Source organism: Abramis brama, assembly GCF_963993115.1.
Source record: "Abramis brama genome assembly, chromosome: 8".
Taxonomy (NCBI): domain Eukaryota; kingdom Metazoa; phylum Chordata; class Actinopteri; order Cypriniformes; family Leuciscidae; genus Abramis; species Abramis brama.
The window spans coordinates 10,689,276-10,700,536 of NC_139970.1; positions in this window are offsets into that span (position 1 = coordinate 10,689,276).

Consider the following 11,261-nt stretch of genomic DNA (forward strand, 5'->3'; position numbering starts at 1 on the left):
GTATTTCTGTGATCAAAGCTGAATTTTCAGCATCATTACTCCAGTCTTCAGTGTCACATAATCCTTCAGAAATCATTCTAATATGATGATTTGATGCTCAAGAAACATTTATTTTTATCATCAATGAAAACATGTTGTGCGGCTTTAAATATTTTTTGGAAACAATGAGACATTTTCTTCAGGATTCTTTGATAAATAGAAAGTTCAAAAGTACAGCATTTATTTGAAGTAGAAATTAAACGTCTTCACATGATCAATGTAATGTGTCTATGCTGAATAAAACTTAATTTATTTATAAAAAACAAACAAACGCTGAACTAGTGACGTGCGTGATAGGCCATAATTTGATAAATGTCAGAAATGGCTGCTGTAATATATTTCAATCACTAGATGGCTCTGTAATATAGTGTAAAGACAAGAAGTAAGTTGTGCCACTCTTATCTTTTACTGGTCCTTTCTTAGGAGTAAACTGTCATGTCAAAGTCATTGGGATACACGTCAACCATTTATATTTCAAATAAAAAAGAAACAAATGAAAAAAATAAAAAATAATAATTGTTAGCATTTTCATACCTGGAGGGCTCCAAGGGTTCAGTGTTAACTTTGTGGCATGCCCTTGAGTGTAAGTGAGGAAGACAATAAAGTCGTGAAAGAGGAGAAAAAAAAATGCATTTTACCATTCAATTGATCATTTGCAGGGAGTTTGATTGACAGGCGATCTGACCAATCATAATCCGCCATCCGACGAATCCGCCATTTTTGTCCGACAAAGCAGTCAGGAGAGTTAGTAGAGAATCGTTGGAGGATTTGAACTTGAAAAACGGTGTGTACTGACGTCTTTCCGCGGTTAAAACAACATTCCTTATTATGTTCATTCATGTTTATTCGATGCTATTAACTAGAAGGAAGAGATGATCGGTTCACGAGCAGCCAACTGATCTCTACAGCGATCTGTCAGACACATTAAAGAGCCACAAAACGGTATTTATTGTTTAAATTTCTTTAAAAAAAATTACCAAATTTGAAAGGTGAGACTTTGTTTCATATCAAAAGTAACCTGGTCTGTCATGTCTGTCAGCGTGTTGTCAGTGTCACTGCGTGAGAACATGATGTGTGGCGTGAGGGCGGGGTGGCTTGTCGGACATAGCAACAGTAACTAAAGGGGGCGGGTCTTTGCGAACGTTCAATTCCTTTAGAACACTCATAGATCTACTATCGCTTCTACGATTTAGCCTATTTGAGTTCACCATTGCTTTGGGGATTTTGGGCCCCATTGCGAAACACCTGTGAGCCGCTCAGAAGCACAGTTAGAAACCAGACAACCTGCAGTTATTTTTCTGTAGTGCCTTTACAAGAAGCCTGTGTAAAAAATGATAAAATAAAGAATGATGGAACATACCTTTCAAAATGCTAATAGTTATTAAAGGGATGGGGTGTTTGGCTCGAGGTCATGGTGCAAAGGACCATAGGTTGAAATTACTCCGAACCATCCCTTTAAGCGATGAATATAAATACTATAAATACTGCCTGACGCTTGAAAATGACTTTTTCATCTAAAAACAATCCAAAATCCTGGTGTAGGCCTATAGACCTTATATAGCACCAGAGAAACAAGCACGTAGCCATCTTTAGTATTTTGTCTTTGAACTTCTGTTTTTGCAGTAGCTCTGTATATGGCATCGTTGTTGAAGAGTAATTAGCTGGTGAAGTGGATTTACTTACTGTAGAGTTAACGAAAGTTATCTTGAGCATTGTAATGTTTGAAGCGGATGTCATAACAAATGTCAGTAGACCAGGAAGATTTTAAAACGAGCGGTTATAAAAGATGAAGTGCTTCGCACAGGCTATTTAAGACAGTACTGGCTAACTTGATGACAAATGCTAGACATATATATGCGCGTAGGTGGGCTTAACAGAGAAGTTAATCAGGCTTTAGATATAAGTTATACATTTCAATGAACACCTTTACAGATCTTTGAAACAATAATGTTTTACTGAAGCCTGGCGACTGACAGACCCACAGTTGGAACAGGAACACTGAGGCCTAGGCCTGAACAAAGGCTAGTTAAATAAAAACTTCTGTGAGCTAAATTAACAAACTGCTGACACCAAACGCGTTTGTAGCCTACTTTTAAAAATGCAAATACAATGGAAAGGGGCGTTGGGTCTCGAGACGTGTTTTATTTTATTTTATTTTTTTTATTGCTGAATTTGATCTTTTAAATGTCACCATTTTAGTACATTAAGGCACTTTAATTAAATTTCAGTGTTTTTCACATTAAGCATTTTAGAATGTCCAACTGTTTTTTGTAATTGAAATACATCAGGTGCTGATGTAGACGTGACAATGAGAGGTGATGAGGCTTCAAAAGTGATACATGAATGGGTGTGATGTAGTGTAGTGGAAGTCTCAGCCAGTATGTGACTGTAATGTTCAATGATAGCGCAGGGACCAATATTCACAGTACAGATGCAATCCAATGCTGTACTTTTTTCAGTGCCAGTGTTAACATTATTAGCTTAGAAGCATAGCATTCACCTTGAATTCATCCTGTCCATTGGACTTGGGCTTGGAATATTGAGAGAAGCATAAAGATGTGAGAGGAAAATTGGACCTGGTAGGTAAGTAACAGTGAAATCAAATTGCGTGGGAAAAAAAGCCCCCCGGGCCTGGTGAGGGTTCAGCCGTCTGGCTTCCCATTGGTACTCAGGTGGTGGTGATCAGAAGTGGATGATGGGAACCCTCAAACTAGTGACACCACTCTTTCAGCACCAGCTGATGGCTAGCTGCTCCCAGTTGCCGGTATCATAGTTCTGCTTTGCTGGGAAGAATTTACAGGAAAAGAAAGCGCATGGATGGAACTCCTAGAAGATGTATTGACCTCCACACGAAGGCGATGTTCAGATTAGGGTGAACCAGGACAGGAGCACTAGTAAAGGTAAACAACAGATGTAGCCTCAAGTCAAGAACAGACTTTCACAGGGCTACACAATTTTAATTGTAAACAACTACACATAGCAAACTGGGCTGGTTTCTATTTAAGTAACAGTGGCAGGATTCTCTTCAAGTACAATGGTCCTCAGCTTTCTTGCAGGAGAGACTGTTCCTCTTCTCATCAAGAATATAAGATGCTCTACTGAATCATTTCTCTCTCTCTGTGCTGGTGCTTGAGGCAGATAAATATCCGTGTGCAATCTGTGCAAGCAATGGAAAGCGATCTTTGTTCATGCACATGTAGTCAAGTGGATTGTCGCTTCTAGTGATGGATAGTTCAGCTAGATAAATCTCCAGTTGTTGTGTAGCTACACATTTTGTAGTGCTGGTGTGGATCAGGGGCTTTTCTGTATCTCATTAAACATGTCAGAAAGTGAAGGAGTATGTGCCTCATCACTTGTATGTGACCATTTCTCTGGCACACTTTGCTGCTTTTTCTCTGCTTCAAAGTAATGTTCTTTAAGTCATGGATCTAGTATTGTTGCAATGCAGCTAAGAGATTGGTGTCTTGAGTTTTTATTTCTGTTTTACACCATGGTCTGTTTGTGCCATTTTTTCCTAGCAGATGTTCCATGCTGCAGTCAAGGGAATAACTTCAACAACAGATAAATTAGCTGAGCTTATTTCCTTATTTCCACTCTTTGAATGGAATCTGATCAGTCATGTATGCAGCTTAGACTCACTTTCTAACCTACAGTAAATGTTGTTCCAACAAGTGGCCTAACTGTATTTGCAAAGTTTGTAATCGGGAATAAGTGAACAGAAAATGCTTAAAATGACCCACAATTTTTTGTCCCTGCATGTTGCTGTTATTTCTGATATGCTGTGCTGACTCAACACTCCCTCATTTACAGCCAATTTCAGCATGTATCAAGCAAGGTATGCTCTCATGTCTACTGTCCTCCATGGCCTTTGCAATGTTCCATCGTCCACTTAGAAAGACCTGAGGCTCTGGACTTCCACACTCTGCTTGCCTCGTTTGACCACAAGCGAGTGTCTACTGTACCTTGGATCACTTCCTCACTCTTAACCTCAACCTGGCTCTTGACACAACACACACTCCTCCACAGGTCAGCTTTTGGCGTAACCTATGCTCACTCTCACCCTCCCACGTATCATCTATCGTTTCATTCTCACTTCCTCTCCCTATCTCCCTAATCATTTCTCATCACTTGATACTGCCAGTGCTACTGACACTCTTTGCTCCACTCTAACATCTTGTTTAAACAACTTTTGCCCCCCTCTCATCCAGGCCAGCCCTCCGCCCCCTGGCTATCTGATGTTCTCCACAAGCATTGTTCTAAACTTCTGCAGAGAGAGAGAGTGGCACAAATCTAAAGATCCCACTGACCTTAGTTTGTATCAGTCACTCCTCTCTTCCTTCTCTGCTAATGTCTCAACTGCAAAAATGACATACTACCACAACAAAATGAATAATTCTTCTGACTCTCACACCTTTTTCAAAACTTTTTCCTCTCTCCTTTGTCCTCCTCCTCCCCCTCCTTCATAAGCTCTAACAGATGACAACTTTGCCATATACTTAATAAATAACACAACAACCATCAGCGGCCAATTCTGCCAATTCTCCACACCACAAACTGACAAACACATCTTGAAAGCAAACACAAACTCTTCCTTCCTTATCTCTGCTCTCAGAGGCAGAAACTCATCCAAACTCATCCTTTCCAATCACCATACTACCTGTCTGCTTTCAAGCCATTTCTTCTTCAATTGTACCTGCACAAACTCACATTATCCACACATCACTTCACACTGGTACCTTTCCCACAGTATTTAAGCAGGCTCAGATAACCCCACTGCTTAAGAAACCTAATGTAAATCCAGCACTTTTTTCCATCACTACAGACCGGAATCCCTTCTTTCATTCATTGCAAAAACGAGCGAGTTGTGTTCAATCAAGTCTCTGCCTTTCTCAGACAGAACAAGATCATGGACAGCAACCAGTCTGGCTTCAAAAGTGGCCACTCTACTTGCTGGATCTGTCTGCTGCTTTTGACACAGTTAACAACCAGATCCTCCAGTCAACCCTCATGACAAAGGGCATATTAGGAACCACACTCCAGTGATTTAAGTCTTACCTCTCAGGTAGGTCCTTCAGGGTGTTTTGGAGGGGGCACAACATCTAGCTACTGGGGTGCCTCAGGGCTCAGTGCTTGGACCACTATACCTAAACTCTCTTTGCAGGTCTTCCAGCATGTACTGTCTTTACTGCGGCAGCAAGAGTGGTCTGTAATGAGCTGAAGAGAGCACGTCACATCAAGCTGCTCACATCAAATTCGGGGCACTGAAGTTTGCCTCAGAACGACCGCTGACTCTGCATCCCTATACCTAAATGCACTACTTCAGACTTATGTGCCCTCCAGAAGCTTGTGTTCTGCAAGTGAACGTGTCTTATGGTTCCATCCCAAAAGGCACAAAATGAATTTTATGGACCTTTACCTTGACTGTTTCCTGCTGGTGGAATGACCTGCCTAACTCAACCCGATCAGTCTTTTTCATCAACAGTTCAATGCTATTAATAATACCATTAATACTAACACTTTCTATTCTATTTCTATTCTATCTATTTTTTCTATTTTGTCACAGAACTTATATATTGTTGCTCTTTTGTTGGTTTAATTGCTTCTATTGTCCTCTGTTCTCCTCCTCAACAGAGAATGGCTGGGGTACTTTTGAGTGTTGTTGTTTTGCTGTACTCCACATAGTGAATTAGATGTTGTGTTTTCAGGTTATGGTACCGGGTATCAAACATGTAATGAAAAAGTGTCTCAGTACCTTTCCACGTATACATAGTATTTCTTAGTATACATTTCAAATGATGAAAAATACTGATTTGGTTCATTCTTTTGTTTTATTTCCAATTTATGTTCATTTAATATCACAAGTAGCTTGGATGCACACTTTCTAGTTGAAGGTTTGGCATGGTCTGGTAGGATCTTGCTCCTGCCTTGTCCAAGCTGTGAATTAGTTGGAGGGGATGATTGTTTGTGTTTTGTGGTTATTTTGTTTAATAATATTACTTGCTTTGATAATAGGACTGACATAATCACCCTTTTCAGGGTAGTGTCATGATAACTGTTTGAACTAGAGTAAAGTGTGAGTGCTGAGCACAAAGAGGAAGGTGAGTGCAACATATTTTTGGCTCATATTTTAGACCTGTTTTTCCTTTCGGACAAAAACCGTTAATGCCATTTTCGGTTCCAAACCAAAATTTCAGTTCACCCTAGTTGTAGGCATTGCGCAAATCCAGCTTTGTGAACACTGTGACACAACACAGAAGTTACAGAGTGACAGGGACCTGGGGAAGGGGATAACGGTATTTGTTTATGATCATATTAGGTGCTCAGTGGTCAATGCAGATCCTCAAGCCTCCCTCCTTTTTGGCCACAAAGAAGAAGTTTGAAGTAGCACAGAATGTGGGGGGAAGATATACAGTGGGTACGGAAAGTATTCAGACCCCCTTAAATTTTTCACTCTTTGTTATATTGCAGCCATTTGCTAAAATCATTTAAGTTAATTTTTTTTCCTCATTGTACACACAGCACCCCATATTGACAAAAAAAACACAGAATTGTTGACGTTTTTGCACATTTATTAAAAAAGAAAAACTGAAATATCACATGGTTCTAAGTATTCAGACCCTTTGTTCAGTATTTAGTAGAAGCACCCTTTTGATCTAATACAGCCATGAGTCTTTTTGGGAAAGATGCAACAAGTTTTTCACACCTGGATTTGGGTATCCTCTGCCATTCCTCCTTGCAGATCCTCTCCAGTTCCGTCAGGTTGAATGGTAAACGTTGGTGGACAGCCATTTTCAGGTCTCTCCAGAATGCTCAATTGGGTTTAAGTCAGGGCTCTGGCTGGGCCATTCAAGAACAGTCACAGAGTTGTGAAGCCACTCCTTCGTTATTTTAGCTGTGTGCTTAGGGTCATTGTCTTGTTGGAAGGTGAACCTTCGGCCCAGTCTGAGGTCCAGAGCACTCTGGAGAAGGTTTTCGTCCAGGATATCCCTGTACTTGGCCGCATTCATCTTTCCCTCGATTGCAACCAGTCGTCCTGTCCCTGCAGCTGAAAAACACCCCACAGCATGATGCTGCCACCACCATGCTTCACTGTTGAGACTGTATTGGGCAGGTGGTGAGCAGTGCCTGGTTTTCTCCACACATACCGCTTAGAATTAAGGCCAAAAAGTTATATCTTGGTCTCATCAGACCAGAGAATCTTATTTATCACCATCTTGGAGTCCTTCAGGTGTTTTTTAGCAAACTCCATGCAGGCTTTCATGTGTCTTGCACTGAGGAAAGGCTTCCGTCGGGCCACTCTGCCATAAAGCCCCGACTGGTGGATGGCTGCAGTGATGGTTGACCTTCTACAACTCTCTCCCATCTCCCGACTGCATCTCTGGAGCTCAGTCACAGTGATCTTTGGGTTCTTCTTTACCTCTCTCAACAAAAATCTTCTCCCCCGATAGCTCAGTTTGGCCAGACGGCCAGCTCTAGGAAGGGTTCTGGTCGTCCCAAACGTCTTCCATTTAAGGATTATGGAGGCCACTGTGCTCTTAGGAACCTTAAGTGCAGCAGAAATTTTTTTTGTAACCTTGGCCAGATCTGTGCCTTGCCACAATTCTGTCTCTGAGCTCTTCAGGCAGTTCCTTTGACCTCATGATTCTCATTTGCTCTGACATGCACTGTGAGCTGTAAGGTCTTATATAGACAGGTGTGTGGCTTTCCTAATCAAGTCCAATCAGTATAATCAAACACAGCTGGACTCAAATGAAGGTGTAGAACCATCTCGAGGATGATCAGAAGAAATGGACAGCACCTGAGTTAAATATATGAGTGTCACAGCAAAGGGTCTGAATACTTAGGACCATGTGATATTTCAGTTTTTCTTTTTTAATAAATGTGCAAAAATGTCAACAATTCTGTGTTTTTCTGTCAATATGGGGTGCTGTGTGTACAATAATGAGGAAAAAAATGAACAAATGATTTTAGCAAATGGCTGCAATATAACAAAGAGTGAAAAATGTAAGGGGGTCTGAATACTTTCCATACCCACTGTATCTTTAGTTCAATGCTTTCTCTACATACTCCTTTATGGCCTTCTGTTCAGCGGGAGATAAAGGATAGATCTGGCTTCTGGGCATTGGCACAACTGGCTGTAGCTCGATGGCACATTCACCATGGGGTCTAATATGAGGTTTTCTTGCTGTGGGCAGGAGACATGCAGAAACTAATGATATTCAGAGACTTTTACTCTGTGCTCATTGTGAGGACTTTTCAAATATGTGGCGCAGAGAGAGACAGGATGGATCAGCACAGCCAGGACTTTGCTGGTGTACCAGGAGAGTCTGAGTGGTGAAGCAACCATGTTCATCCCAGAATGATATCCCCATGGACCCCTCCAGAACAAAAACAGAAACGTTTTCCTAGTGAGCGATCAGATATTGAGGGTAATTAGTTCAGTATGATAAGTGATGTGATTGCTGCCAACATACAAAAATATGTAATTGGAGATGGAGCATTTAATTGGTTGTACCATAACTTTTCATTTACGGTGATGTTATCTGCCCACTGCAGTGCTCATCCAGAGTGCAAAGATGTGATTTAGGCGATCCCAGCTCTATCCGTAAGAAAGCAGTGGGGCTGCATCTCTAGGGCGAAAGAGCATTGCAACAGCAAACCACTGCAATCCTCCACCAATCCAGAGTAGGGAGTTGGATTGACCATGGCAGAACTGTAAGTCGAAGAAACGAGATTCGGCATGCTGGGTGTAGGAGGTAATTCCATCGGGTTGAGCTTTGGAACTAGAGGGTGAAGAGAGTGCTTGTACCAGTTCTAATTTGGAGGAAGAGGAATGGGGAGCATCTTCTAGCCAACCCCCAAAGAAAAACGCAGTCATGTACAGATAAGAAGGCTGTTGTATTGTTCCATTTTTACCAAAATGCCATTTAAAGAGTAACAAAGCACAATACAATTTATGAGACTAGTTCAGGCAAAAGTTACAGGAAGGGAGGCCAGTTCAGGGGGGTGAGGGGAATGTGGGCACTGAGCTGGTGTGAGCTTCCCCAAAGTGCAGAACCTGTTCAGCAAGATCTGAGTTCAGTGGAGAGTCCTGACATTCATCACTTTGCAGTGAGGGCAGATGGACCCATCAAAATTCTGCTTCAGTGATAGCTTGGCCCAGGCTGGAGAATGGAGGTTGTGTCCATTCAGGAGCTTAATGGGTCCCACTCAGGAGAGGCATTCACGCAATGCCATGGTATAATGCTTAATTTCTTCCTCAGCGGAACGCTGTAGGGGGGAGCGCACAGTTGAGTGTCATCAGCTGAAAGAGAGTATCTCAACAGTGAGCAGTATATTGCTTCTTAAAGACAGAGACAACTCACTTATGTCATTACGATGGAACTTTTTGTTTTGAAGACACAGTAAGAAAAACAGTCTAACAGATGTATCACTTAAGCAGAGCAGCGATTGTACTGCACATATCAGAAGATTATTACGGAGGTAACTGACATTGATGGAGGAATTTGCAGGAAATTGCTCTTTTTTTTTTTTTTTTTACATACATTTCCCAAATATGTACTTAACATAAGTGTGATGTTCGTGAAGCTTTAGTGTGATATCTAATAATAGTCAACCCAATTTACTAAATACATATGATTTTGTGTGGATCAATCTATTACTTAGCCTACACATTGCTTTGTTTGTCTGATTGCAGTTTTCAATGTTTCATTTTCTAATTCACCTATGGATTAAGACACAAGCTTCCAGGATCAGTGGAGACATGGAGATTAGATTGCCCTGTGACTGATCCTGGCAATACAAGGACACGGAGTAGTGAGGTTCACAGTGTTGCCAGTATTAGCCATGGAGTTTGCATTAAAGATGTGGACCCATCAAGCAGTGGTCTGCTCTTTACTCCCCCAAAGGAATTGCATCCATGCTGAGCATGGGTCTCAGAGGACAAAATATGTGTTGTTGAGAAGTAAGGTAAGGTACAAGAGAAGGAAGATGTAATGGGAAGATGTTTTGGTGAGCCAAGAAATGTGGAACATATGGACAGTTTTCATGTATGATGGCAAGTCATTGAAATGTTTCCCCCTAGTTTTTATCAGCCTGCAAAGCCATTGGAACATTGCCCCCTCAAATAACATCTCCAATCACTCTGAATTACGTGTAAAGTTGTTTTCAACAAAAATGATACAATTTTGTTTGTGCCAGACCACATCCACACAAATCAATGTATTTCACATTATATTACACGCTCTGGCTACTTTGACACCGATGCCTGTGGGAGGGGGTTAGTTAGTTGTCACAATGAGCGAGAAAGGACATGGAGCTGCTAAATCTCGATCTTCCGTTTAATTTTTAATTTTTTTTTACAAAGGCCACACAGAGGAGAGTCTGCTGTCAAAAAGAGAACGAGACAGAGCTCTAAATAAAACAAGAATCAACATTGGCTTGGCTTTTTGGAGATGGTGAAACCTGAGGGATTTGAAATGTTGTAAAAGCGCCATCTCCAAAAAAAATTCATTTTTATAACTCAACAGGTGAGTAAGGTATTTTATTGAACAGATAAATTGCCATATAGCTCTCTAACATTCTAAAGCATCATCTTTTCCCTTAAGAAAATAAACCATGGTTACTAGTCAAAGCTGTTAAACCATGGTAAACAAATTAACCATGGTTTTGCTACACTAACCATAGTTTAACCATGGCATTTGTAGTAAAACTGGTTATACAAATGGTAATCAATTCGCCCAAAAACCATGGTTACTGCACTTTTACTTTAATAAAACCATGCTTAAATTTAATAAGTCTAAATCTCGCAAAGGACTGGTTAATCTCTTAGGATTGTGCCAATGTAGTTTACAAACAGTGATAAAAACACTTTTAATTAAATATAACATTTTTGTTTGATATTTACAGCTGTTTGAGGATTATTTTATGGAGCCAAAATCTCTTTTTTTTTACTGTACTGTAGGCTACCGAAAGGCTTAATAGGTAGCCTAATGTCTACTTCTAATTTATTACTTTAACAGTTGAGCAAAATAAATAAATAAAAATGTGTGTGTGTGTGTGTATATTACATGATACAAATGTTGTGGGGGGGTTTTTGGACCAGTTGTGAAGTTTTATTAATTTTTTTGTTCCTGAAATCCACCCTTCTGCTGGGATCAGTATAATCTAGATTTTATGGATCAAAGGTGTCCAAATCTTACTAAAAAGTTTTGAACAACACA